This window comes from Lissotriton helveticus, chromosome 12 (assembly GCF_964261635.1).
Source record: "Lissotriton helveticus chromosome 12, aLisHel1.1, whole genome shotgun sequence".
NCBI classification, from domain to species: Eukaryota; Metazoa; Chordata; class Amphibia; order Caudata; family Salamandridae; genus Lissotriton; species Lissotriton helveticus.
Window position 1 is genome coordinate 889,089,880 of NC_136073.1, and position 25,927 is coordinate 889,115,806.

General features: G+C 48.6%; 1 protein-coding gene across 13 annotated transcripts in view; it reads right to left on the bottom strand.

Annotated features, from left to right (window-relative positions):
* The window catches only part of ZCWPW1 (zinc finger CW-type and PWWP domain containing 1), a 1,771,049-nt gene that overhangs the window by 1,005,312 nt on the left and 739,810 nt on the right, over positions 1 to 25,927 (bottom strand). The window lies entirely within an intron of this gene.

Below are 25,927 nucleotides of genomic sequence, written 5' to 3' on the forward strand. Positions count from 1 at the left end.
AGAGCCTTGAGCAGAACACATCGCTGACAATCAAGTCAGCAGATAAAGGGGGTGCAGTTGTGGTCCTTGATACACGGGATTACGATACAGAGATACAACGTCTGTTAAATGTGCGCACAAATTACAGATCTCTCAATAGAGATCCAGTGGAGGGCTTGTTGAAAACAATCCGTGAAATGGTGAGCAGAGCCAAGACCAATAAATGGATCTCAGTCAAGGAAGCTGAGTTCCTTGTTAATGATACACCCAGGACACCGGCGTTCTACATCTTGCCGAAGATACATAAACCAACTAGACCACCTCCCGGCAGGCCCATTGTCTCTGGGATCCAGTCAGTCCTTGAGCCTCTGTCACAGTATGCAGACTATTTCCTTCGTGAAGCAGTGGTGAACCAGTCGTCCTTTGTTAAGGACACCACAGATGTTCTGAACATCTTGGAAAGTATCTCATATGACTCGGAAGCACAGTTCTTAGTTACAATTGACATTGAGTCGTTGTACACAAGTTTTCCCCAGGACGTGACGTTGGTGGCAGCAGCACGCGCCCTGGGGGCACTCGAATGGTTCTATGACACCCCGCAATCTTTTGTCATGGAATGCATAGAACTGGCCCTTACTCGCAACTACTTTATGTATAAAGACCAACTCTATCTACAAACATCTGGTACTTCAATGGGGGCCACTATTGTCAGGGTCTACAGCACCGTGCGCCTGCCAAAGACTTCAGTTCTCATGAGGCCCAGGTTCAGAACTACATTTCCCATGATTCATGGCGGTCTGCAGGATATGGCAGGGCGGACCCAGGTGATCGGGGCTCGTTATTCTTTGTTTGCAGCGGGAGCATCTGGTTCCCGAAGTTTCCTGTTGTCCTGCTGTCTCCGGTGGGGACGGCTATCGAGGTCTCCGGTATTTCAGAGGAAAAAGCCTACCGGTATTTGATCACGCGCTGGCTAGTGCGTGTGTTTACTTTATCCTTTTAACGGCTCGGAGTTATTCGGCTCGAGCAAACAGTGCCTTGCGGCGGCGAGGACTGGTGCTAGGAATCGTTGAATTTATTTGCGCTTGAGAACAGTTACTCAGAGGCGTGTTACCTTGGGGTTTTGGCTACGTTCCAGTGGCGGAGTGCAGGGGGGAGAGGACCTCCGCATTACTGTCATGAAGACATGACGTGTCATATACAAACCTTCTGTGGAATATAAATGCCAAAGCGGATGGCAGTAGTGAAGTAACTACGCCATGCCGTATTTGGTTCTAAACTTTGTAACCTATGGTACAGTGTGTGGCAAAGAAGTACTTTTCACAGCAAAGGAGGATTCTTTGCTGTTATAAAGCGCTGTTGCTTCTTGCGCTTCTTTTGGGATTTTGTTTTCTTGGATTGAAGCACTTTGTGATTTCGTAACGTTTTGGACTCTTCTTCAGAGTTATCAGCTTTCGGGATAAGGGGTAGGTTTCTAGTGAGAACTTGTGATATAGGCAGAAGGAAATCATTCCATGTGTTAATAAGGATTTCTTGTGTTATGCAGGACAGAAGGAAGTTAGAAGACACAGTTATATGAAGGGCATGCACAAGTCGTTTTTACAGGTGAATTAAAGCACCCTGTTGTCTAGCGAGACTGTACTGAGAGTAGGGTTAAGAATTGTATTAACCATTGTGTGTTTTCTATTACAGCTTCTGTTCCCTTGCTGCCCCTTCCTTCTTACCTTTATTCTTTTGTTTTTTTTCCCCTTTTGGGGTTTTTCCCTCACCTTATCGTCTGAACACCCTGTGAGACATATTCAGGGTGTTCGGAAGGTCCGGAGGTGGAGCATTGTTGCTGCATGCGGATCCTGCGGAGTGCAATCCTGACAGAATAACGAGCCCAAGAATTTCACTCTGCCCGGTCCGCGTGTAGTAACAATGGCGTCCATGGAGGATGTGTTGCATGCGTTGGTTTTGGTGCAGCAGGAGTTGGCCTCATCTAAGGCTGAGACCGCTGCTTTAAGGGAGAAGGTGGAACGCTTGAGTGGCAACCCTTTTAATGCCTCCACCCCGTCCTCTACTGTACAGGTCACTGTGCCCCCACCCATTCCTCTGGCTACTCCTGAAAGGTTCTCAGGTGATCCCCGCAAAGTGCATGTGTTTATGACTCAGGTTCTTATGCATTTTTCCTGTAAGCCATCCTCTTTCCCTACTAATCACTCGAGAGTGGCCTTTGTTATCTCATACTTGGTTGGGGATGCGGCCGATTGGGCAGTGCCTTTAGTAAAATGCGATGATGCGATCCTGTCGGATTGGACAGCGTTTAAAGCAGAATTCGAGAGAGTTTTTGACCGAAGGGCTACGTCCTTTAGTGCTGATCGAGAGCTTTTGGAATTGAGGCAAGGCCGGGGAGAACTAGTTACTTACCTTACAGCTTTCAACAGGCTAGTGGCTGAAGCGGAATGGCCAGAGGAGAAAAGAATGTCCCTTTTTTTATCAGGGGTTAAAGGAAGATTTAAAAGATGTAGTGGCGCAGGTTGATCCTCAGCCTACTACCTATGTTGATATGGTGAATCTGGTGTTAAGACTGGATAGCCGTTTGTCTGAAAGAGGGAACAATAGAAGAAGATGGGAAAGAGGAACATACAGTAGTGAAAAGAGCCCTCGTAAGGTAGCGGGGGGATCAGAAACTACTCCTGAACCAATGGAGATATGAGCCCTCAGGGCGCCTTTGTCAAGAGAAGAGAGGGAAGTGAGAAGGGTACAGGGCTTATGCATGTACTGTGGGAAGAAGGGTCATTATGTTCGAGAATGTCCCTCCAAACCCAAAACTTCGGGTAATGTCAACAGATTTAAAAAGGTGGCTGTATCTAAAACGTTGCAGGACGTAGAATCAAAGGAGGACAATAAACCTAGGTATGAGGGTGAACAGGAATGGAAACTCACCTCTCTGTCCTCTTTCGGTAAAGACGAAACAGAATCGCATTTAGTGGTGGTTATGACACTCGAATGCGAACTAGAGCAACATCAGGTTATGGTGATGTTGGATTCCGGAGCCACAGGCAATTTTATTGACGATGGTCTGGTAACACGGTTGGCCTTGCCTCGGGTTCCTAGGGAGAATCCGGAAGAAGTATTAGCGGTGGATGGGAAACCCTTAACTTCAGGTCACATAACTGAAAGAACTAGTGAGTTGGGGTTGTCTTTGATATTGCAGGGATTTGTTCATTCTGGGAACTTGACATTGAACATAATCGCTGCGCCTCAGTATGAGGTCATTCTGGGCATGCCGTGGTTAAGGAAACACAATCCGGTGGTGGATTGGCAGACAAAAACGTTCCATTTTGTACTAGAGAATTGCCAGGATCACTTAGTGCCATGTGCGCCTGCTCATGTTGCAGTGTTGGCTACCCCATTCTTGGCCGCAACTGCTGTGGAAACGGATGTTCAACTACCCGTTGAATACGTGTCCTATAGGGATGTTTTCAGCGAGAAGAAAGCGGAAACTCTACCCCCACACAGGGAGTATGACTGCCGCATTGATTTGGTGGAGGGGGCCACGATACGCCTTGTCTGTGCCCGAAACCACCCTTTTAAAGGAATACATCGATCATTATGTACGTTTGGGGTTCATCCGGCCCTCTCGCTCTCCAGCTGCCTCCCCTCTGTTTTTCATAGCGAAGGCCAACGGGGATCTGAGGGCTTGTGTGGACTATCGCGTCTTGAATAAGAATACCATACGTAACCGTTACCCTCTCCCCCTCATTTCAGTCTTGCTCGACCAGGTGAGAGAGGCTAAGATCTATACCCGTCTAGACTTACGTGGGGCTTATCACCTGGTCAGGGTGAGAGAGGGGGACGAGTGGAAGACGGCATTCAAGACGCGATATGGTCTCTACGAATATCTGGCCATGCCCTTTGGGCTTTGTAATGCTCCTGCAGCGTTTCAATTTTTCATAAATGATGTGTTGAAAGAGTACGTGGACCAGTTTGTGGTGATGTATATCGACGACATATTGATCTACTCTCAGGATGTCTCATGTCATACAGCCCAGGTGTGTAAGGTTTTGGACAAACTAAGGGAGCATTGCTTATACGTGAAACTGAGCAAATGTGAGTTTTGAGTAAAGGAGGTGGAGTTTTTGGGTGTGAATCTCAGCCCACGCAGATTGCAGATGTCTGGGAGGAAGGTACAGGCGGTACAGGATTGGCCAGCCCCTAGGAACGTGAGGGAGGTGCAGAGTTTTTTGGGGTTCGCCAATTATTATCGTCGGTTCATTCTGCACTTCTCTCAGGCAGCTGTTCCCATTACCAGGTTGTTAAGAAAGGGAACACCTTTTGTATGGACCAGGGAGGCGGAAGATGCGTTCCAGACTCTAAAAAGGGCTTTCACCTCAGCACCGGTGTTGGCACACCCTGTTTTAGAACATCCCTTTATAGTCGAGGCAGATGCTTCGGATGAAGCCATAGGGGCGATTCTTTCCCAGAGAGATCCACAAAACGGTCAGCTCCATCCCGTTGCTTACCTGTCAAAGAAGTTAAGCTCGGCTGAGGTCAACTATACTATAGCCGAGAAAGAACTTTTGGCTATAAAGAGAGCCTTTCAGGAATGGAGGCCTTATTTGTGGGGGGCTTGTCAGTCAGTGACTGTATATACTGATCACCGAAATCTCCAATACATGACCTCAGCGAGACATTTGACGCAAAGGCAAATGCGTTGGTTGCTTTTCTTTTCCGAATACAACTTTGTGGTGACCTTTAGACCCGGTATTGAGAATAGGAAGGCAGATGCCCTGTCAAGACAAGAGATACCCGTAGAACAGCTTAAGGAAGAACAACAATCCATCATCCCTTCAGCTAAGGTGGTATGTGTGATTCGAGCTGAAACGTTTTTGGATGACGTTAAGGGTTCTAGGTCATCGGGGTCGTGGGTCCGTTGGGCTGCTGCTAAGTCTGGCAGGAAGGTGAGACAGGGATTGCCTTTTCAGGGGGAGTGTTTGTTTTTACCTACAGATGAGATACGAAAGAAGGCCTTTTGTTGGTGTCATGACGCCCCGTCGGCAGGACACCCAGGGGTTACTAAGACGGTGAGCCTGCTTAGAAGACATTTTTGGTGGGAGTCCTTGGTTAGGGATGCTACCCGATGGGTAGGAAGGTGTGAGATTTGTGTCAGAGCAAAAGGAGACACTACCAAAAGGAAAGGTCTGTTGATGCCTATGCCTACAACTGATCGCCCATGGCAAAACATAAGTCTAGACTTTATCACAGGCCTACCTTTGGATCAGGGTAAAACCGCTGTACTGGTGGTAGTGGACAACTTAACAAAAATGGGGCATTTTATACCTTGTGTGAATCTACCCACAGCTGGTCAAACAGCTCAGTTACTGGCCTCCCAGGTCATAAGGTTACATGGCATCCCAAGGGTAATCGTGTCTGACAGGGGACCTCAGTTCATAGCTTGTTTTTGGAGAATGTGGTGCAAGGCGCTGGGTATTGAGTCAGCACTCTCTACCAGCTTCCATCCCCAAACAGATGGACAGACTGAACGCCTAAACCAGACCGTAAAGAAATATCTGCGTTGCTACTCCAAGGAAGCACATGAATCTTGGGTGGAATTGTTATGGATGGCTGAGTTAGCGTACAACAATTCATGGCACAGTTCAACAGGCATGTCGCCTTTCAAAGCTAATTTCGGCTATGACGCTAATACATTGCCGATCAACATCCCCACTGACTTGCATACTCAGCCTTCTGTGAGAGAACGTGTTCAGGCCTTAAGGAAGGTGCATAAAGGGGTACAACAACATCTGCGTAAAGCAAAAGAGGTGTACAAATGATGGGAGGATAGACACCGTGATCCTGGTCCTCAGTTCAAGGTAGGGGACAAGGTGTGGCTCTCCACAAAATACATACGTTTCAAGTTGAGGAGCGTTTTCCATCCGCGTTTCATCGGACCCTATCCCATCGTGAATCGAATCAACCCTGTAGCATATAAACTGAAGTTGCCCAACACGTTGAGAATTCATCCGGTGTTTCATGTGCACTTCTTGAAGAGAGCCCTCGCATCGCGCAGAACGACGCCGCCTCCTGTTGCTTGCGACGGGAATTTGGAGTACGAGGTGAGGTCTATTCTTGACTCCAAGATGCGCAGGGGGGTGCTTTGGTATCTGGTCTTGTGGAAGGGATATGGGACCGAGGATGACTCTTGGGAGCCGTGGCAGAACATACATGCTCCTAGGGCGGTCCGTTCCTTCCACTCGAGATTTCCTTCCAAACCTGGTCCTAGGAGGCGCTTGGGAGGAGGGCGTACTGTCAGGGTCTAGAGCACCGTGCGCCTGCCAAAGACTTCAGTTCCCATGAGGCCCAGGTTCAGAACTACATTTCCCATGATTCATGGCGGTCTGCAGGATATGGCAGGGCGGACCCAGGTGATCGGGGCTCGTTATTCTTTGTTTGCAGCGGGAGCATCTGGTTCCTGAATTTCCTGTTGTCCTGCTGTCTCCGGTGGGGACGGCTATCGAGGTCTCCGGTATTTCAGAGGAAGAAGCCTACCGGTATTTGATCACGCGCTGGCTAGTGCGTGTGTTTACTTTATCCTTTTAACGGCTCAGAGTTATTCGGCTCGAGCAAACAGTGCCTTGCGGCTGCGAGGACTAGTGCTAGGAATCGTTGAATTTATTTGGCTTGAGAACAGTTACTCAGAGGCGTGTTACCTTGGGGTTTTGGCTACGTTCCAGTGGCGGAGTGCAGGGGGGGAGAGGACCTCCGCATTACCGTCATGAAGACATGACGTGTTATATACAAACCTTCTGTGGAATATAAATGCCAAAGCGGATGGCAGTAGTGAAGTAACTACGCCATGCCGTATTTGGTTCTAAACTTTGTAACCTATGGTACAGTGTGTGGCAAAGAAGTACTTTTCACAGCAAAGAAGGATTCTTTGCTGTTATAAAGCGCTGTTGCTTCTTGCGCTTCTTTTGGGATTTGGTTTTCTTGGATTTAAGCACTTTGTGATTTCGTAACGTTTTGGACTCTTCTTCAGAGTTATCAGCTTTTGGGATAAGGGGTAGGTTTCTAGTGAGAACTTGTGATATAGGCAAAAGGAAATCATTCTATGTGTTAATAAGGATTTCTTGTGTTATGCAGGACAGAAGGAAGTTAGAAGACACAGTTATATGAAGGGCATGCACAAGTCGTTTTTACAGGTGAATTTAAGCACCCTGTTGTCTAGCGAGACTGTACTGAGAGTAGGGTTAAGAATTGTATTAACCATTGTGTGTTTTCTATTACAGCTTCTGTTCCCTTGCTGCCCCTTCCTTCTTACCTTTAATCTTTTGTTTTTTTTCCCCTTTTAGGGTTTTTCCCTCACCGTATCGTTTGAACACCCTGTGAGACATATTCAGGGTGTTCGGACGGTCCGGAGGTGGAGCATTGTTGCTGCATGCAGATCCTGCGGAGTGCAATCCTGACAACTATGGCCCCACGTTTGGCGTGTATATACGTGGGCCAATTCGAGGAGCACATCGTCTATCCGAACACCAATCCCTTCCAGAGGCAAATTTGCCTCTGGAAGAGGTATATAGACGATGTGCTCTGTATCTGGTCTGGTCCTGAGGAATCCTTGGTGGAGTTTCTTAACTGGTTAAACTCACAAGATCAGAGTCTTAAGTTCACCTGGTCATACAGTCACACCACTGCTACATACCTAGATTTGGACATAGAGGCTGACATGGAGGGTAACCTTACCACTAAAGTTCATCAAAAACTCACTGACAGAAACTCCCTCCTTTCCTACAACTCATACCATCCAAGAGCCCTCCGGGATAACCTCCCAGTAGGTCAATGTTTCAGGTATCGGAGGAACTGTTCAGCAACAGGAACCTTTGTAGAGCAGTCTGTTGATTTGACAAAGAGGTTGGTACAACGAACCTACCCTCCCAGGGTCGTTAAGAATGCTAGGAAAAGGGCATTAAACACCCCGCGTAGTGTACTATTGGAACACACGAGTAAGAAAAGACAGGACTGTCTACCAGTAGTGATGACATTCGATCCCATGGCCACTAAAATTAGACAGTCCATCAGAGAACACTGGAATTTGTTATCAAACAAAAACTTCTCTATGCCTCCACCGAGGTTTGCCTTCAAACGGTCGGGTAATCTCAAGGACAGGCTTGTCTACACCCGCGATAAGATGCTGCCTAGAAATGAATCTACAACCATTCCCAATGGACATTATCCCTGTGGGACGTGCTCTGTATGTCCACTAACCAAAAAGTGCAACAGTATAACACTGTCAACAGGAAAAGAGTGGTTTCTGAACCAATTCAGCAACTGTAATACCACTAATGTGGTTTACAGGTTGCTGTGCAACTGTGGTCTCCAGTATATTGGATTGACCACAAGAAAAATAAAGGTCCGTATACAAGAACACCTCAGTACGATCAAAGCAGGAAAATTGACAACTAAATTGGTCCAGCATTGTCATCATGAGAGACACTCTTTCACATGGACGGTGCTTGAGACGGTGAAGGGCAATCCTAATAACATGGAGGCTGTACTACTCACTAAGGAAGCTAGATGGATTTTTAAAGAAAGGAGTGAGACAGAGGGCCTAAATGAAATTATAGAGTGGAATAGAGTTAAGTAGAACCACCCATATTGCCACTTATATATTGTTGCACAGAGTATGGTCAGGTTCTGGTGCTCCTGCTGTCCATCCGAGGTGCTAATATGTTGGGCTGCTTTATGTAATGTGTAGCGTGGACCCAACAAAAAACAGAAACAACCTAGCACTCAGTGTGTAATTTTTGAATGCAACTGGCTGACGCAGTGGTACAACTAGACCGTGTCGACTTCCATTTGGTGATCTGATGTGATGCCGGTATTGATATTTGAGTCTAATTAGTGTTGACATAGATGGTTGTATATTAAGTCATCCGCTATTTCTAGAAACAAAGTCTAGCAAGACCCTGATTGAATGTGAATGGTCCTAGATAAAAAGTGGGCTATAACAATATATTACCACCATCCTCGTTCTAACATGGCGTCCGCAAGATTAGACTACATGGTAGTGATAAAGAAGGTTGATTCTTTGCCGTGTCGGATACCATGGAGGTACAGTCCACAGCCATAGGTGCATCTTGAATAAATTATTATAATCTCACAAAAGAGTCCTTGTAGATTGCGAGGGCTTTTTCCGTCGTTTTCCTGCCTTGATTACAAAACCAGAACAGGGGATAGGTTCTATACAGTTAGAAACTACATTCAAAGATGGCACCCGCAGTTTCGAACGTGGTGGTGCTGTTCCTGCCTACAGGGCGCATGCTCGTGTGCGTTCTGTCCGACCATGTGACTCGACGCGTCAAGGAATCGGTTCCGGTCTGGGAACTTCATAAACCATGGAAGCCCAGTAGCGAGTGTTCCTGGGATGAGATACAGTCCTGGTTCCGTAATGTGCGGTGAGGAGTAGAGGGTGGAAGAGTGTATCTTTGCCCCGTGCATTTTGGTTGCTGTGCTCTGCTTGCTCCATCTTGTTTGTGGGTTTGAGGCATTGTTGATTGTAAGATATAGCATTGTTAACCCCACGAACAAGCTATGTGATAAGTACGCGCTGGCTCTGAAATTGTAGAGAGTTCGACAACAAGCAATGCGATATGTTCTATTATGCACAATTTTGAGTTATATAGCTGAGCGTGAAGTGGGTTAGTGTGTATAATGTGGATCAGTACTCGCCCATTCACGCATCGTTAGCATTGCTGTAGTCTGTTTCGAACCCATTCCCACATCAAAAATCGGGCTCGAATCCCAGTGGAGCACCCACTTTTTGAGAACAAATATGGTGGATTTACATGGCAATTGATGTGTTTTATGATTACTAGTGGCTTAGTGAGGATACCACGGCACAATAATGGCGGAAGCAGAGTTAGATACCATGGCTCTAACGGTGTTTTCATTTGCAGATTGATACAACAATCGACAACTGGGCGGAGTATTGTCCCGACCAGCTGATATGAGAGGACATAGCTGGTTGAGGGTAATGACCCCGCTTTTGTCCTATCCCTCTAACATTGGGTATGAAGGGGAGGTGCTCTTGGTTCAGTACTAATTTTATGTAGGGTTTGTTTTTCAACTCAACAGTTTCCTACTTTATGATGTCCAACATTGGTGCAGTGACAGAATGTTGAACCCTGATGAATCTGCCATAATATCTACCGGGCAGTGAAACATGTCGGTCACAGGTAGTGGTATGCGACAGTAAGCTACCAGCCTTTTTAACTCACCAGTACACACCTTAGTTAGTAATAAAATTTTTACATTGGGTGTGTCTGTTGATTTTATATTTCACTTTGTTTTGTCTGTCACATCAGGTAGCTAATTGCTTGAGCTCCCTGTCTAGCACTTTTCTGTTTGCACAATTTTTTTTTTGTTTTGACACTGTTCTTGTCTTGGAAAAGGAATGGCAACCGATGATGAGAAAGGAGGCTGAGTATTGGTAAAATCTGCCAAGATCCCCGAGGGTTGTTCGCCCGTGAGGTGCCTTCCTCTCCGCCACACATTTTTTCATCTGGTTATGGTTTGAGTGTGGATGGATGGATTGTCTCTGTGGGACAGACATCAATGGATTTGTTGAGTTGAATCTTACCCGGAGGCTCCCATGTATAGCTACAAACAGCGGTTTGGTATGGATAGCATGACATTAGAGAACGTACACCTAACCTTAAATTGAGAGGAGGTGTGTTGGAATCAAAGTATTGGCCCAGCAGGTTTGGTTCTCATGTCGATTTAGACGTTTGCTAACTATGACCCAGGGTACAGGGATGTTTTGAGATTGAATCTTACTGAGTGGAGGGCTATCCCATAGGTACCTTTTTTTCCCTCTAAGCTCCTTTGTGATTATATTTCGACTTAGTTGGCCTGGGATCCTGCTTATCAGGGTCCCAGGCTATCTGCTCTCTCTGTAAAATGGACTCCATGTACCTTAGGTACATCTCCAATTGAGAATTGTGTCACCTTGTGAGCCCCAGTACAGTGTACTATAGGTACCCAGGGCATAGGTGCATCCAAGGCCTACCAGGGGTATTATGCCACCCCTGGCTGGCCACCTAAATTGACACAAGTGGCTGATCACTCAGCTGGGGCAAGGTCGTGTAATCACCCCTTGCTTAGGTATAGTATTCCTATATCTACCCTTAAATATAGACACACAGTAACCTATAAGTCACTCCTATGGCAGGAGATTAACAATCCTGGAGGCAGAGTGCTTGGTTATGTGTGAGATGGTGCTCTAGCATGAGCTGAGCCTGTCTGCAGCTTTTGGAACCATGTCCTTATAGCTGTTGTATGATATTGCCATACCATATACTCTTAAGTGCATTATAATCCTCGCGGTTGAATGCTAACTTTGGTTTGGCATTATCTAAACATGTCCTGTAAGGTGTCATACGCTTTGGAATACTACCCCCTTGCCAATGCTGGCGACGGGGGTAGAATTCCTACCTTCTAGAGGGAGAAGACATGTTGTTGCTGACTATCCCGGTTAAAGTTAACCTGAGCCCCAGCGTCACAAAATGGACGCTGCTGCCACAGACACAAGTCTGACCTCCTGCTGCTGGGAGTCCTTCCAGCGAAGGAGGCCTGGACAATAGGTTTCCTGCCTGGAGAGGTGCGAGCACCACCCCAGACAGGATTGTGTGTATTGGGACAGGGAGGGCTAAATAGAATGAGACATGCCTGGGGCACACTAGGTGCTCCATGCATACCCCGGTTCAAACCGGTTGCTAGGACACTCCAGCCCCAGCTCTGGCGCGAAACTGCACAAAGGAAAGGGGGTGGAACCACCCCCCTTCCTGGTCCCACCCATAGGAGGGACCTAGTGAGTAAACCAGCCCCCTTTAGTAGTATAATGATAGGAGCTGACCCAGGAGACATTAGATTAATCCTGGAATCGAATAGAAGACGAAACTCTGGACCCTTCGACATTCAACAGAAGCTGAAGACTGAAGAATCTCCCTTGTGGCCAAGGAGTGACCACCCTGGGCAACCAGGCACCATCCAGCAACTCGACGGCTTGCTTTGTCCCTGTTCCCGCCGGAACTCGAGCACAGAGCCTGACAAGACCTCAACCCCCGGACTCCTCTGACCCCACTGCACGACTCCAGCACAGCTGAGCTCCGTGGAAGGCGTCGGAATCCGTGGAAGCAGGCAACTTGGAAAGTCTTCAACTTGCTACCAGCGCAGCTCCTGAGGCATCCTCGAAGCTGTGAACTGGGGACTGAGACACCCCGACACCGAGCTCCACCTGCACCGAAGACCAGCCCTCCACACTCCACGAGATCTGCGTGGGGCCCTTCTGCTTGTGTTCTGCTCGACTCGTTGTCCGGTTGCTGGCCCGTTGGCTAGTAGCCCTCTGACGACGATCTTTGAGAAAATCCATCGCTGGTCTGGTTGCTCCAGACTGGCCCTTGCTTCCCTGAAAAGGTGAAGTACCTCAGACCCTCCTGGTCTGCACCAGAAGCCTTTTGTGTATCCTGCGTGGGTTGCCTTTGCTTAGGCTTGTTGTCTCCAATCCGGAAGTCGACCCCTCCATCTGCGAGAACCTTCGTGGGACAGCTCCTCTCCAGCACCTGGTCGTCCTCGACGCCTCCTGGTCCGCGTGGCTGCAACAACAACAACAACAACAACAAGCTTCACATCCACACCAGATTGCTCCTCGATGTCGATCTAATATGTGACATCATCAGCAGTGGATTGCGGGTGTGCGAAATATAGTTAGTACAACTAACTATATAGGAGCAATTTCAATGGTTTTGTATGAGTAAAATGTCCAGCTAACTATAACACCACTAAAACTTATAGTTTTTGGAGTGAATTTCAAAGGTTCTAAAGAACTTCCCAGGAGATCGAGCCCTAAAGATGGTCATATTTGGGCCATAGGTTTCAGGCCTTATATAAGGCCTGAAATATAATATTTGAAATTGAATTTAGAGTATATGTTTAGCTGCTCCTGGCAAGAGCAAGTCTTTAAGCCACTGGGACGCCTAGGGGCAGCGCTTTCCATCCCACGTGAACAATACCCTCCTCTTCGCCAGCAGCAAAGCCACTCTCACAAATCGGCCCAGCACCCCTTTGGCCTCTGGCACGTGTCCCAGAAGACACAGAAGCGGTGTAGTCCAGAGTGAGTCCCGTCATAGCATCTAACATTTTCAGAACATCTACCCAGTAGGAGTGAACAGCTTGGCAGTGCCATGATAAGTGTATAAAGTCAGCCCCAGCCCATCCACATCTCCTGCAACAATCAGTGGCAAATCCAACACCGCATCCAGTGTCATGGATCCAGGGCAGATGAACGTGAGCCAGGAAAAGCAAATTGAACCTGTCCTGCTTGAGGAAGACGTTCCGGAGTAGAAAGAAGTCCTTCATCCTTCTGTACTAGCAAGTAACGGGCGTAGTATCCAGTCACTTGTTCCAGTGCCTCCTTTTTGATGGCCCCCTTGTCCAAAAGAACTTCTATTTCAAGATTAGAGAGTGCTCCTCGGACAGTCACTACAACAAAGGTGGCAGATGAAGATGAAAGTTAGGGCGCAGTTGTCCTTGACAATTTGCAGCATCCTTCTGGAGGTAATCATTTATACTGCCTTTAACAGGGTGACAGTGTGCTACAGAGGTCAATCTGAAGGGGTTTTGTAGATGCGGAAGTGCGGGCATGGGACTGGGTAGTAGGATGTCCATGACGGACTGGACGTTGTCAGACTGATCACTGACCGCTCTCTGGAAGGGGCAATATTGTTAGGGTTGCTGTTTTTTGCGGAGGAAGGCTTCGACATTGTCTCTGCTGTATGGCCATTCTAAAGCCTCGAAGGAGGCAATATTTTCGGGGATACTGTTGCATGGGCTGAGAGAGGACAAACAAGTGCATTGTCACTTTGCTTTCCTTAAATAGCCTCAGGACAGAGTCCTTTTTGTCTCCAAAGAGACGGATGTCATTAAGCTGCATGTACATCAGTGACACTGTCATCACTGGAGACGTCTGTGGGTCTAATTCACGCGTGGCACCAAAGCAACAATTGCTACCAACTGCAATCGGAGGTGTTCAGTCCCGAACTGATAATGTACTTCGCAGTCTCTTGTCCTTCTGGTAATATTTGCAACAAACTTACACATAGGTTATCTGGGACCTTGGGTACAATTCCGTTCAAAATGTCCCACAATACGTTTGAATAACACTTTAAGAAGCAACTCGAATTAACTGGCCTAAGGGCTTACAGATGAGAACATCTGCTTCCCAAGGGCCTTATACACTTTGATTCACTATGCTAATGCGTGGTAGGGAAAGTGTTACGGTTGAGTGTGCTAGTTGACACTTGCACTATAAGGTGTTCAGTGGTGGGATGCTGATGAAGGAAAGATGGGTCCTTTAGGCAGGTTCATGTTGCCCCACGATTAGCTTGTTTACAGGAGGTAAAGAACCAGGCTTTGCCCAAGATCCCATGAAGGGGTCCGTAACGGCTTCAAAGAATGGAAGGAGGGACTCTCAGGAGGGCTACCCTGGCTGCAAGACCTTTGTCAAGATGTTAGTTTTTACCTAGACTAAAGGCAGTCAGAGGTAGAGAACATCCTTCTCCGGATAACCATGCCAAATTATTCTGATTCCTCCATGGAAGGTCCTGGTGGACAGGTGAGGCCGGTGCCAGAGAAAGCATCAAACCCATTAGCATTTGGAGTACCAAAAATAAATTCTCCTCCGCATAAAATTGGGATGTGCCATTGCCATCACTATCACCATAGAGTTTAGGGTTAATGACAAATTAAGTATGTTTCCCTACGAATCCAAATGATGCTGGATGGGTTGTGCCTGAGGTCAAGATGGACGTGTGCTTTGGCAGACGTCACTGCTGATCTATATCAAAGAGGACAATTGATTCTTGCACCAATGCTGATGCTGGAGGCAACACATGGGCAAAGGAAGAGGATCTTGGTGTGAGAAGTTGGCCTAGTATATGCTGACCACTAATTATAGTGGGCACCTTGTACCAGTCCAAACAACCCTTATTGATGATTAGGTTAAAGACAGGCTAAGTCTCGAAGGAATCGCTGGGACCTAAAGGAACCACCCAAGGTAGTGACACAGGGGACCCACGGAGGACGAGTGCAGTGTGAGAACACAGGCGCGAGCTCCGTACAACTCGATGGGAAAGTAGCGGTTGGAATTTTAAAGATTAAGGACACTTCGGAGAGGACTTTGAGCAAACCTTTCAAACATAAAAGGTGTACTCGTTTTACCTAACCCAGAGAAGCTGGGTGCAACGGTGTCAAGTGAAGTTGGGAATCTTCATCATTTCCCATGGCGTGGTGCTGAATAGTGCTGCTGACTGGAAGGTGAAAAGGGTCCAGTGGATCCAAGCCTGGATTCGAGGTGAGAAGAACCCGAAAGCAGCGGGAACAGAGTCTGGGTCACTTCAGGGTGACCAGGAGCTCGGTAGACGGATGCGTACCGATGTCGGGTGCTTCGGGTGAGAAGAGGTGAAGCTTGACTCTGCAGCCACAGGGAACAGGAGACGTCGACGACGACTAAAGTCCGGAGGTGAGCTGTCCCACGAATGACGTCAAGTGCTGGGCAGTCAGTGTCTGGATTGAACACCAACAAGCCTTCGCAACGGCAACCCACGTGGTCAGAGGAAATCAGCTTCGGTGAGGACCAGCAAGGTCCTGGGGACTCTCCAAGCAATAGAGAGTCAGGGCATGTCTGGAGCAACCAAGAAAAGCCCACGGAAAGTTAAGGTTACCTTCACAGGGACCCAAAGACCATCGAACCGGGGATCGTGAAGGGACCTCAAGAGGAATCACGAAACACAAGCCCACGGAACACTCTTCGAGTGTAGGCCGGAAATCTTCGGTGGAAATACTGCTTGGGGTCAGGACTACAAGTAGCCCAAAGCACAGTCTCAGGGATCGCCGAAAAGCATATGGTGCTGCAAAAAACACGGTGCACAGGGGTTTAGGTTGCACGGTCCCCATGAGGGATACGGACCTCAGAATAGCTGAGAGCGCAGATAAACCTCAGAGACCTTGGGAACCCAGCTCCTATGTTGCAGAAATCTTCGGAGTCTTCAGGAGCTTCAGCGATGCAAACCGGTCAGATGTGTTTAGGTGCCTGCTTAGCAGGGGAGTAACTCCTTTACTCCAAGGGAGATTCTTCAGTCGTCCTAGGTCGTGCAGATCATCGAAGTACTTGGTTTCTGTAGCAGAGTTTAGAGCAGGTAACAATTTAAGTCCTGTAGTCAGGGGTTCCTACTTTATACCCAAGGAAGGGGTGGGACTGCAACCGGTTTGAGCTGGACTATGCACATGGACATCAAATGTGCCCCCAGTACAGACATCAAAGCACTCTCAGAGTGCAGCCACCCAGCCCCAATACACTAAAGCCTGTCTGGGAGGTGGTTGAACCTCCCTGTGACAGGAAGTCTATTGTCAAGCCTTCCCTGCTGGAGCTTGGCTCAGCAGCAGAAGGACAGCAGACTCGCATATGTCCCTTTAGGAGGGTGGAATCATACCTCCCCCAGCAGTTACTGGCGGGAGGTATGATTCAAGGTGTTTGACACCAAACACAACATGTTTCTAAGCAGCCGTTTTAAAGTTAGCATTTACCGTGAGGTTATAATGCACTTAAAAGTATATGGTTGGCTGCATCACATACAACCCCGGAAAATAGGTTCCGAATGCTGCAGAGGGGCTCTGCACATGCATGGGCACCCTCTCACATAAAATCCAGCACCCTGCCTTCAGGATTGATAAGCAATAGACACAAAATTGATGGACGGAGTCAAGCTATCCTGTCTGATGAGGGCTGAAAGCCCGAAAACGGTCCGAGGATGCTGGTTTCCAGTTCATGGAGGACCTGGCCTGGCAGTTCGGGCTGGACTGGTCCCATTGGGCGTAGGGTCAAGACTGATTTGCATATGGTTGGGTCCAAACTGTAATGGCATGGTGAGCAAAAAACAATGGCTTTAGGCCCAGATCTCTGTAGTGTGGTGACTGTATGACATTATTGTGCATTCTGTCCATCAATTGTTATTTTTGCATTGATCACCGTGAGTGAGACGGGTATGCTCAGACGTGAGTCCGTGCGCTTCATGCCACTGGAGTCAAGCTATCCTGGCTGATGAAGGCTGAAAGCCCGAAACCGGTCCTAGGATGCTTGTTCCCAGTCCAGGGAGGACCTGGCCTGACAGTGTGGGCTGGACTGTTCCAATTGGGCGCAGGGTCAAGACTGATTTGCATATGGCTGGGTCCAAACTGGAATAGCATGGTGAGCAAAACAACGATGGATTTAGGCCAAAATCTCTGTAGTGGGGTGGATGTATGACATTGTTCTGCATTCTGTCCATCAATTGATCTTTTTGCATTGGTCACCCCGAGTGGGGCGGGTATGCTCAGATGTGAGTCCCGTACTCTCCATACAACTGGAGTCAAGCTATCCTGGATGATGAGGGCTGAAAGCCCGAAACCGGCCCTAGGATGCTTATTTCCAGTCCAGGGAGGACCTGGCATGGCAGTTCGGGCTGGACTGCTCCCATTGGGCGCAGGGTCAAGGCTGATTTGCATATGGCTGTGTCCAGACTGGAATGGTGAGCAAAAAAACGATGGATTTAGGCTCAGATCTCTGTAGTGGGGAGAATGTATGACATTATTCTGCATTCTGTCCATCAATTGTTCTTTTTGCTTTCAGGATTGATAAGGCCTGCCATAGGGGTGACTGATGGGTTTATATGTGCAGTGATAAAAGGTAGATATAGTGAACCTATATCTAAGTAAGGGGTGCATGCACCACCTTACACAGGCTGCAGTAGCAAACCTGTGGTGTCAGTTTGAGTGGTCTCTCAGGGATGGCACAATACATGATGCAGCCCCTGGGAGGCCTCTGGGGTACCTATGCCCTAGGTATACCATATACTAGGGACTTATAAGGGTACACCAGAATCCAATCTGGAGTGTACCTAAAGTACATGCAATCAATTTAGAGGAGAAAGCAGCTAGGCTTGGATCCTGGATAGCAGGATCCCAGTCAGTCTTAGTCGAAAACAGTGAAACATCAGCAAAGAGTGGGGGTAACTATAAGAAGAAGATCCTACTCTCCTAGATTTGGTACCGTGATTGAAGCTGGAGTAAGAGGCGGATATGGAGTCTGGCCTGGCCCAGGAACAAGGTCAAGGGGCACTGTCTGCATTGTGATAAATCCGCTAGAGGCCTCCTCAGATCCTTGGGGCCCAGAATTATGCCAATCGGAGGGGGTAGGGGGGTGGGGGGTAGGGAGGGTGTGTGTGTGTGTGTGTGTGCGTATATATATATATATATATATAACTATACAGCTTATTTTCAGGGTTACAAATGCCCCATGTACGTTGAATTCTCCTTTAATAAATCTCTTACCAGACTCAAGCATTTCTGTAAATAGAAAACAGAGAGCAGAACGTTCAAAACCACAGCCTTTACTGAAGGGAAAATGGCAAGGGAATGCAAAGGCATTATTGGCCAACAGGCTCCAATAAAAGCATAACAAGAGAATACTGGCACCATGCCTTTAAGACCTACAGGCCCACCTGTATCCCTACATCCCCCAAATGTGACAGTAAGATAAATAATTTTTTATAGTAACATGATTAAACAGAACAGAGACATGCATGAACTACTGCATGCTAGACATTTCTGGGGAGGAGGTGGGTTGCTTATGACTTTGATGAGGATTCCCCTGGAAGAGAACTAGTATTACATGTATGTAAACTTATCCTTGTTACCCAGGGGGTCCTCATCAATAGTCATAAGAATTAGAATAGAGTATTAAGCTCATCCCACACCCCTACAGACGAGTCAGAAAAATGTAAAAACAGTTATCATCACCATTAAAACAGGTTTCTTAAGGAGGCCTGCTCTACTTGGGTGTCTGCCTTAGTATTGGAATCTAGACAGTAATGCCGTGTGAAAGTATGGACCGACCTCAAAGTAGTAGCTCTACATATTTTAGAGATGGGGATATTCCTAAGTAGGGCTGCTGTTGCCACCTTGCCCCATGTAGAGTGGGCTTTGGGTCTGGCAGGTAACTATTAGTTGGCCAACTGATGAGAAAACAGGATACAAGAAAATATCAATCCAGAGATAGAATGTTTAGAGGAAGCAAGGCATCATAGGGCCATCATTAACAAACAGATGGTCAGTTTGTCTGATGGTTTCAGTTTTATCAAAATAGAATTTCAAAATTCGTTTGAGAGCTAAAGAGTGAAACGCTCTTTCTGCAGGTATAGAAGGGTTTGGAAAGAAAGTAGGTAGAGAAATTGTGTGGTTAATGTGAACATTTGACACTACTTTGGGTTGTAAATTGGGATGAATGAGTACAAATCACCACACTGTTAGCATGGAATACTATGTACAGTTCTTTGGCGCAGAGAGACTCATTCTCACTGACCCTGTGTGCCAGTAATAGCTACTGGAAAAGCAGCTTTCCAGGTAAGGTGTTGTAGGGTTGCCTTATGCATGGGTTCAATTGGGGAGCCCCATGAGCTTTGAATGAACTACATTTAGTCCCCAAGGAAGAGAAGGAGTACTGGTGGGAACAACTTCTTCAATTCCTCGAAGAAATCCCTCACTACAGGAATCTGAAAGAATGACCTTTGTGTAGGGGACTTTCAGTAAACTGCTATGGCTGCAAGATGTACCTTAATAGATGAGAATTGCAGGTCAGACTTTGCTAAATGGAGCAAGTAACATAATAGGAAGGAGTAGTTTCTTACCTGTAACTCCAGTTCTGTGGTAGGGGTATCTCTGTGTATAGTCACAATCTAGTGAATAGTCCCGCCCATGTGCGTGGACCCCGGAGCAATCAAAAATAATCTCTTAAGCTGTCTTTTTTGCAGTCCTGTATAGACACTTAGGAGAGAATTAAGACAAATAATGCAGCCAAACATATACAAGGCTACAAAGGCCACCACTTCATCTAAACAGTGAAAAGGATAGCCCACCATGTCCGGTTTAACACTTTTTACCAGGTTTTCCTTACAGGGAAAACTCCCCTTCACCAAAATCCTTGAAATGATAGAGAGGAAGGGTTGGACAGACAAGCCCCCATAGGCTGCCATTATGTGTCTTGAAAAGGGATACAATGCCTTTAAGGAACACTCCAGAGACCCTCGGTATCCCAGGATGCACAGCCAAAGTCCTTTTACTTTCAGTTCTTTTTGAAGGTGTATAAAGCAAGGCCTGTAGCATACATTACAGTTCCTTTTCTCCACCGGGGAGGAGGGCGGGCGCTTATGACTATAACAAAGATACCCCTACCACAGAACTGGAGTTACAGGTAAGAAACTACTCCTTCTGTAGTAGGGGATCTTTGTGTATAGTCATAATCTAGTGAATAGAATGGCAAGCCCATCCCAAAAAACCAACCCGGCAGTGGAGAAAAACAGACAACACCTCTATTGTGCAAACAGATTTCTCAAAGAAGCCTGCCCAACCTGAGCATCTGCTCTGGCATCAGAGTCCAGACAGTAATGCTTAGCAAAGGTATGGACCGACTTCCAAGTGGCAGCCCTGCAGATCTCTGCAATGGGAACATTATGAAGCAAAGCTGTTGTAGCTGCTTTGCCTCTGGTAGAATGAGCCTTAGGCTTACCCCCTAAGGTCTTGTTAGCCTTCTGGTACATAACTGGATACAGGACACAATCCACCTAGAGATGGACTTTTTTGAGGTAGCAAGACCAGTCCTGACCGACCCATAATTGACAAACAATTGGTCTGACCTACGAATGTCCTTGGTCTTATCCAAGTAGAATTTCGACACCCTTCTGACATCCAGGGAATGGAGAGACCTTTCCGCTGGAGTGGAAGGATTCTGGAAAAACGTAGGTAAAGTTATGGTCTGATTGACATGGAAATCAGAAATCACCTTAGGAAGGAACTTAGGGTGAGTACGCATCACAACCTTAGCAGCATGAAATACAGTATAAGGTTCTTGGCAACACAACGCCTGAATTTCACTCACCCTGCAGGTCGATGTAATGGCCACAAGGAAGGCGGCCTTCCATGACAAGTGCTGCAGAGAAGCCGTATGGATGGGTTCAAAAGGCTCCTTCATCAACCTGGACAGCACCACATTCAGCTCCCATGATGGCGAAGGACGCCCAACAGGAGGAAACACTTTCTTCAATCCTTCCAAAAAATCTTTAATCACAGGGATCTGGAAGAAGGATGTCTGTGAAGGGCATTTCCTATACGCAGTCAATGCTGCGAGGTGAACCTTAATAGAATGAAAATTAAGGCAAGACTGAGCCAAATGCAAAAGGTATGGAAGGATGACGTCTTCCTTGCAAGTTGTCGCATCATAATGCTTGGAAGTGCACCAGATGCAGAACCTCTTCCACTTGTAGGCATAGGAAGTCCTAGTGGAGGGTCTCTTAGCTTCCTTAAGTATAGTCATGCAATATTCAGGGAGATTCAAGTGTCCTTATTGCACTATCTCAGGAGCCATGCCGCCAAACTCAACGACGAGAGGTTGGGGTGCACCATCTGCCCCCCGAACTTTGTAAGAAGGTCCGGCCAACACGGCAGACGCATGTGGGGTAGGAGAGACCGGTGAAGCAGGTCCGTGAACCACCACTGGCTGGGCCACTCTGGAGCAATGAGGATCATCCGTGCTCAGGATTGAGACAGCTTGATGAGCACCGCCAAAATCAGGGGAATGGGTGGAAAAGCGTACAGAAAGCTGTTCGACCAGCTGATCCATAGCGCGTTCCCCAGGGTCCCCGGTTGGTAATACCTGGAGGCAAAGTCTCGACATTTTCTGTTTTCGGAGGTGGCGAACAGATCTACGTCCGGAGTACCCCACCTGTCGAAGATGTCTCCTAGCACTTCGTCGTTTAGAACCCACTCGTGGTTTTCTTGCACCAGCCTGCTGAGTGCGTCCGCCTGAGCATTCTGCACACCTGGCATATGGGTAGCCGTTATCGTCAGTCCTCTGTCTAGTAGCCAGTGCCAGATCGCCTGCGCTTCCTGTGACAGAGTGCGCAATCTCGAGCCCCCCTGCTTGTTGAGGTAATACAGTGTGGTCGTATTGTCCGTCTGCACAAGCAAGGAGTTGGTCTGGAAGGGCAGATGAAAGGCCTTCAGTGCCAAGTGAACAGCTCTGAGTTCTAGGAAATTGATGTGATACGTGGATTCCGCCGGGGACCACGTTCCCTGCATCTGTAAATGGTCTGAATGCGCTCCCAAGCCATGGAGAGAAGCATCCGTGACAACGGTCTGAATAGGAATGTCCTTGTGGAATGGAACTCCCTTGAGAAGATTCTCTGCGGAGCACCACCATCTCAGGGACTGTTGAGCGTGGAGGGACAGCTTGATCCTGTCGTCCCAGCTCCCCCGCTTCTGGTCCCACTGATCCTCCAGACATTCCTGCAACGGTCTCATATGTAGGCGTGCGTGTGGAAGATGCAAGAGGCCATCGACCCCAGTAGAGAAGACACCGTCCACGCTGTTGTAGATGGAATAGCTATGAGAGCCTGAACCTTCCGAAGGATCGATGAGCGTCTCTCCTCCGAAGGAGACACGCTTGCTGAAAGAGTACTGTAGGCACTGGACTGGCGTCGGAACAGACTTGGACATGTTTATGTGCAACCCCAGCTGGTTCAACAGAACGGCCGTCCTGTTGAAGTGCAGCTGTGCTTCCTGGAAGGTGGAGGCTTTGATCAACCAGTCGTCCAGGTACGGGTAGACAAACACCTTGTTCTTTCGCAGGTGCGCTGCCACCACTGCCATGCATTTTGAAAACGTCCTGGGTGCAGACTTCAGTCCAAACGGTAGTACGGTGTACTGATAGTGATTGGTTCAGACTAGAAGGTGCAGGAACTTCCGGTGTTTCCGTGCAATAGACACATGGAAGTACGCATCTTGCAGATCTATTGCGCAAAGCTAGTCTCTCCTTTGCAGCAGAGGATAAATCTGGTGCAACGACAGCATGCAAAACTTTTCCCTGCGAATCCATTTGTTTGCTTGTCGCAAATCCAGAATGGGCCTGAACTCGTTCTTGTCCTTCTTGCGCACCAGAAAGAACAGTGAGTAAAGACATTTTCCCCTTTGAGACAGAGGGACGTCTTCTATCGCCCTTTTTCTCAACAGGGTATCGGCCTCCACTTGGAGCTCGCGCAGTTGGAACTGCGAGCAAACTGGTGGAATCGCTGGAGGCGGGCTGACGAAACGAAGACTGTATCCATTGCAAACAATATTCAGCACCCACTTGTCCTGAGTAATTTTCCTCCACTCTGCCAAGTAATGTTGTATGCTTCCCCCCACCGGAGCGGGTAACGGACGAGGAGGAAGTAACCCCTCAGGGCCTAGACCCGGCCGGGCCTGTAGGCGTTGAGGAGGCATGTTGGCCGCCTCTGCCTCTCTGGCGCTTCTGGAATGGTCGCCGCTGGTACTGCTGCTGCTGTTGGTGCTGCTGGCCAGCTTGACGACCTTGCCCTCTTCCCTGGGCACCAAAACGTCTCTGGAAGGGACGGAAGGTCTTCTTCTGCTCTTTTGTCTTCTCTAACCCGACGGCCGTCAGGGCTTCCGCCTCTGCCTTCATGCGGACCATCTCCTCATCCGCATGCTTGCCAAAGAGCGTCGACCCAGAGAACGGCAAGTTGGTGACTCTCTGCTGCCCCTCCGGTTTCAGCGATGTCAGACGCAACCAGGCATGGCGTCTCAGATTAATCCCGTGGCAGTATCCATGAGCCGCCAAGAGAGAGGAATCTGCAGCCGAGCTGATAACCTGATTGGAAACCATCATGCCCTCATTGATAATTTCCTGGAAGTCCTCCCTCCTGTCCCTAGGAAGGTGCTCCAGAAATTGCTGCAGGTACTCCCACAAAGACCGGTTATACCGACCCAAAAGAGCCGTGGCACTAGCGGCTTTCATGGATGTAGCAGCCGTGCCGCAGACTTTTCGTCCCGCTGAGTCCATCTGACGGCTCTCCTTATCCGGTGGCACCGTAGAAGATGGGGCAGTAGCGTGCTGCTTCCTGGCCACCATGACGATCACCGAATCCGGCACCGGGTCTGATTGAAGGAACGCTGGATCGGAGTCAGGGGGCCTGTACTTTTTCTGCAGCCGGGAAGGAGTGGATTTCGTTGACGCCGGAGTCAGGGCAACAAGGGTTGAGACAACTGCCGCTTGTGTAAGGTCTCGAAAATCACCAATGTAGAAGGTGTGGGTACCGTTAGAGTAATCCGCAGCTTCGCTGCCCCTCTCAATAACACCTCCTGAAACAATATGATGTCATCCACCGGTGACACTCTCGTATTGGGGGAATCCAATAAGGTGGGCAAATAACCGCGGGCACTGGGAGAGTCCGTATGACGGGACCGTGACCTGTCCCTCCGGTGACGATGCCGGAACCGTGTCGAAGATCGAGGGTCACTCCTTGATCGGTGCCTCCGTCTGGACCGTGACCTAGACCTCCTAGGCCTCGGACGATCCACTGGCCGTAGAGGAGGTGGAAGTTGCGGAGACAGAACCGGAATCCTAGGCTGTGGAGGCCCCGTAGGCGGCGACGGGAGGCACGGCAGAGATAGAGACCGTGGAGGCCGCGTTGGAATAGGATGAGGAGGAAGATGAGGAGGAGGAGGAGGAGGATTCTCCTTAGGCAATGGAGGAGGCGTCGGCGTCCTGGGCCTAGAAGGCGAATAGGTCTGAGAATATTCAGAGTCCGAAGACCTAACCACTCTCCTCTTCTTCTTCTGCGCAGGCCTTGAGGAGGATGTTCTCGAGGCTGACCTCTTTACAGACGAGCGCCGGCGCCGCCGCGACTGGGGTTCGTGGATGCAGAAGACAGGCTGACCACTGAGGCAGAGGACACTGTCCTGGCCCTTGATCGCATCCTTGACATCGATTTCTCCTTTCTCGACGTCGACCCCTTCCTCGACGTTGAACGTCTCGACGCCGATATGTCCCTCGACGTCGACACTCTTCTCCTCGACGTCGAACATCGAGTCGATCTCGATGGCGAACGGCAGTGTCGCCTCAACGGCGAGCGCCGGTGCCTCCTGGACCCACCCCGACGTCGATGGTGTCTCGACGCCGATGTAGCCCTCGACGGCGACCTCGTCCGAGGTCTTGACGTCAGTCCCCTCGACGCCGAACGGCGACGTCGCTTCGACCCAGAGCCCTGGGTCGACGGAGAGCAGATGGTGGTCATCCCTCTCGACGCCGACGTCGAGGCTATCAACGTCGACGGAGATCTGTGCCGTTTCCTGGCTGGGGAGCCCCCCAGAGGCCGAAGCACGGGCAGAGGACGAGGCCCGAGGCCCTCCATGCCCAGATCCACCTGGTTCCTGATGTCTCCTTAGCTCCAGGCCTTGGAGACGAATTTTCTCCCTGTCCTTCAGGGTCCTTTTGGAAAAGGATTGACAAATCTCACAGTCCTCAGGGACATGAGAGGATGGGAGACAGAGGATACACACTCTGTGAGCGTCCGATTTATCCTTCTTCCTGGCACACTCAAGGCACTTGTCGAACAAAGCTGGCATATTCGACAGAAGATTGGCAAAACGGGCCAAAAAACCCAGCAAAAGGAAGAAGAAGCAGTCAGACGTCGAGTGAAACACTCAAAACACTTGAAAAATGCCCAAAAATTGAAAAAACACCCAAAAAGGGAGAGCTCAATGCTTCTGGGTCCTGCTAGCAGGAGTCGGAAAAAAGAACTGAAAGTAAAAGGACTTTGGCTGTGCATCCCGGGATACCGAGGGTCTCTGGAGAGTTCCTTAAAGGCACGGTATCCCTTTTCAAGACACATAACTGCAGCCTATGGGGGCTTGTCTGTCCAACCCTTCCTCTCTATCATTTCAACGATTTTGGTGAAGGGGAGTTTTCCCTATGAGGAAAACTTGGTAAAAAGTGTTAAACCGGACATGGTGGGCTATCCTTTTCACTGTTTAGATGAAGTGG